Genomic DNA, 4094 nt, shown 5'->3' with positions numbered 1-4094 from the left:
TGCTGAGTGAAGTAAGCCAGGCAGAGAAGGACAGAAACCATATGTTTGCACTCATAGGTCTAGCAGGAAAACAAGAGAGACCTAATGGAGAACCAGGGGGAACGGAGGAGGGAGAGAGAGTTGGGGAGAGAGAGGGATGCAGAACTTGAGAGACTATTGAATGCTGAGAATGAACTGAGGGTTGAGGGGGAAGGGGGAGCGGGGAAAGAGGTGGTGGTGATGGTGGAGGGCACTTAAGGGGAAGAGCACTGGGCGTTGTATGGAAACCAATTTGACAATAAAATATTATTGAAAACAAAATAAATAAATAAAACACATTAAAAAAAAACACAGGCATTCCCTGGATCCTATGTCATAGATAAATGCCATTTTACCTTGCAAAAGGAGGGGCATGAGAACTGGGAGATTCTTTAAGTTTTACGAAAGCTTTTCTGAGAATAATGAACTCTCATGCCATGCAAGACTCAGAAACTGGAACATCACAGGGAGATCCAGGCACGTAAGATGGATTCTGGATACGAAGCCACATCCTTCTCTGTATCCATTCCTTTACTAGGAACTTTGAATCTTCTCTCTTTCATTGAATCTGCACTTCATTTTTCTTGTTGGGGAAGACAGGTTTGTGGAGGTGAAGAGTGCAAGAGAGTAGCCAGGATTGCAAAGTTAGCAGGGGCCTGGCAGAAATGGGAGACGGGAGGGTGGGAATGCGAAACAGAACTGTTAGCTCAGGGTCCATCGAGCGTGAGGATAACCCGTCAAACCTTTGGGGCGCTGGCGGCTCTGTCAGCTGAGCCTCCTCCTTGGGCTTAGGTCCTGATTTCGTGGTTCGTGGGCTTGAGCCCTGAGTCAGGCTCTGCTCTGACAGTGCGGAGCCTGCTTGGGATTTTCTCTCTCCCCGCTCTCTGCCCCTCCCCTGCATGTGCTTCTCTTTCTCAAAAATTAATTAATTAATTTAAAAAATACTTCAAACCTTAAATGATTGAATTGGAAGGAATTCCTAGTCATCTCCCCTCCCTTTCTCCTTTTCTTTCTCGTTATCACCGATAGAGTGAGCAGTTCCTTAGGCTCTAACAGGATGCCTGGAGGCCAGCCAAGGGCGAGCGGTGCCAGCATCCCACAACAAACCCACAAGAAGCCGGACCAAAGCAGACAGGCCCAAGACCCAGAAGGCTGCAAACCCTGCCCCCCTAACAGAGAAACCGTGGGAAAAGCTGCTCCCCAAAAGTCCCTCCCCAAGTAATAAATATTCCACCTCCCAGTTAACAACTGTCAAGAAAAGACCAAAACCCCAACCTGAGGCCCGGCTCTCCCTGCGCTCACCCGCGGTCACATCTTGAGTGCGCCCCAAGTTTAATAAACGTTCCTACGTGCACTGCTCAATCACCGTGTCTGGTCTGTCCTTAAATTCTTTGTTGCAGTGACACCCAGAGCCTCCAGCAACATCGCTGGGAGCAGCTGGGCTGAGGCCCCGGGCCTGGGTCTCCCTTGTGCCCTGGCAACATCGCTGTGAACATGAAAATAAAGCTACCTGAAAAACCTCTATGTAAAGCACTTGCACGTAACTTCATGTCAACTTCATAGAACTGCTCAGTAAACATCTATTATTGCCGACAAAAAAGAAGGGCATTGGGGTGCCTCGCTGGCTCGGTTGGTAGAAAATGAGATTCTTGATCTTGAGGTTGTAAAATTCAAGCCCCAAAATGGGTATAGGGATTCCTTAAAAACAAAATCTTAAAAATAATTACGTCGTTTGGCTAGAGAATTATTGTGCATCTGACGGTGCTTGCGGAGCTGTGGGGAGATAAATGCCTATTTCCACTTTTTAACAAAGGCAGCCGTGCCACCCAATTCCACGTGGGTGTGCCAGCAAGGGAAGGACGGGCGCGTTCCGTCTTGAAGGTTGTGATCACATCCATCTCTGCTGTGAGTTTTGTCAGGAAAATTTTGAAGGAGTTTGAAACGGACGACACACAGTTTCCGAGATGCCGGGCGTGGGACACCCGTGTTTGCAGCTCCGGTAGCAGATTCCACAGACCCGGGGGCTTAGCGAACCGAAGTCTGTATCTTGTGGTTCCCAAAGGTGCCACGTCCCACATCTGGGGCCCGAGAGGCCGGGTTCTGGCCAGGGCCCCTCCCGTGTGTGGAAGGCCGTCCTCGTGTCCTCACATGGCTGAAGAGCACGGCGAGGAAGCAGCTTTCTCAGGATTCTTCCCAAGATCCTAATCCCGTTCTGGAGGGTTCTACCCTCATGGCCTCTTAATCCTAATGACCTGCCACAGGTCCCATTTCCTAATACCATGACATAAGGGTGTAGGGTTTCAACATATGCGTCTTGGCGGGGGACATTTAGTCCACAAGTGACTGTCATTGATTTTGAGCTGTCAGTTCCAGGAAAGTGACAACAGTCCAAATGATTTTCATGCACAGAAATGCAAACGAATCTCGTCCAGTGGGACGCGAGTGAGAACGGCCCTGGAAAGTGACAGTTAAGAAAAGTTAAATCTATTCCCAAACGTACTGCAGCACTCCAGATTGCCTCTGCGTCTTCTCCCGAGCCGGTGGTGATGTCTTACTGGCTGTTACGTGCACACATACTTGGTGTTGTTTGTATGAGAATTATAATTTTTCCTTCTCTTAAGAACACAATCTCTTAACAATTTGGAAATGGGGACACACCAAAGGCAGAAACAAAATGCCGACTTGTGGCTGGCAGATGCAGACTGAAGAGCCTGGTTTGGATCTGAACCGGAGTGAGCTCTCTCCTCCCTCCGAGTCTATGCCTGGAGCCCAGGAGATGCATTACCCAGAGGCTCTGTGAAGGGCACGGAACCATCTAAAACCAACCTTTTAAGGTCCAATATACCAGGCACATGAAAAGTCATGAATGAGAACACCATCATTTATTTCCTTTCTAGAGATTTCTAGCTAGTATCTCCTCTCCCTCACATTGTCTTCCTGCCTTTTTCTAATTCACCCAGCTCTCGATCAGAAACTACAAACTCTTCCGGAGCCTTCGGAAATGCATCCGTCTGCTCCCCTGAAAACAGTTTGATGAGGGCAGTGGCTACACGTGCTGTGCGAGTCGGTACTGAATAGTGACAGGAGCCACCTTCTCAGGATTAGTTTCATTTCCGCTCTTTAGGCTTTTATATCTCGTTTCATATGTCCCTTGACCCAAGCTAATGTCACTACTGCAAGGACTGAGCCCGTTTGCTGGTACTTGAACCATGCGGTTCCCACCATCTGCTTTCAGAACATGGCCCTCCCCCGGGAACGCTGGGTTGGATCCTGTCCATGACGAATGGGTCCTGGGAATCCTGCTATGGCACAGCTTTCCTCTCACCTGCACAGTCTCTCACAGTTTGGCTGAGGAGCGTACAATCCATGAGAGGAGGCCAGTCACAGGTGGTCACAATGACAGGAAGACACATGGCCATTCAGTAAGAATCCTCCGGAACTGGCATTAAACACCGAACCTCAACATCCGGGGCCTACCTTCTCCTGGGCAACAAGGAAATGCCGGACTGTGTTCCCGAGGCAGAACCAAAGGTCGTTTAACTGTAACATAAGCACGAGGGCAGAAGTTAATCTCATCATTTATTTTTATTTTTTATAATGGTTTATTGTCAAATTGGTTTCCATGTAACACCCAGTGCTTCTCCCCAGTGCCCCCCTCCATGACCATCACCCCTCCCCCTCCCCCTTCAGCCCTCGGTTCGTTCTCAGTATTCAACAGTCTCTCATGCTTTGGGTCCCTCTCTCTCCCCAGCTGTTTCCCCCTTCCCCTCCCTGTGGTCCTCGGTTAGGTTTCTCCTGCCGGATCGCGGGCACCCGCGTCGCCCACCGAGGACCGCATGGGACTAGCTCCACGGCCGTGCAGAGCGCAGGGCAGCACGGAGCCCCCACGTACCACTGCGTGGGCCGCAGTGCCGCGGGCCCCGCGCGCCGGGCACGGCCGGGTCCAGGACGGACGGGCACCCGGCCGGACAGGCGGGCGGACAGACACCACCGCCCCTCTCCTCCCTCCGCGCCGCAGCTCAGGCCGATAGGCGACCCAAGTCTCGCGGTTTCCAGATCTCTCGCGATGCCTCAGC

The 4094-nt window shown here is 50.9% G+C and overlaps 1 long non-coding RNA gene across 2 annotated transcripts; it reads right to left on the bottom strand.

Moving 5' to 3' along the window:
- Positions 1-1580: 1580 nt before the first annotated feature.
- On the bottom strand, positions 1581-4067 carry LOC115295961. 2 transcript variants are annotated; one of them, XR_003910656.1, is made up of 3 exons: positions 3911-4067; positions 3344-3558; positions 1581-2472 (listed from the first exon to the last, which is right to left on the bottom strand). It is a non-coding gene; the product is annotated as an uncharacterized LOC115295961 (long non-coding RNA). The 2 variants fall into 2 exon arrangements; XR_003910655.1 differs by lacking the exon at positions 1581-2472 and having other exon boundaries at positions 2879-3558.
- Between the last annotated feature and the right edge of the window lie 27 nt (positions 4068-4094).

The sequence above is a fragment of the Suricata suricatta genome, chromosome 7 (assembly GCF_006229205.1).
Source record: "Suricata suricatta isolate VVHF042 chromosome 7, meerkat_22Aug2017_6uvM2_HiC, whole genome shotgun sequence".
Classification (NCBI taxonomy): domain Eukaryota; kingdom Metazoa; phylum Chordata; class Mammalia; order Carnivora; family Herpestidae; genus Suricata; species Suricata suricatta.
This window is presented reverse-complemented; position numbering and strand designations above follow the sequence as displayed.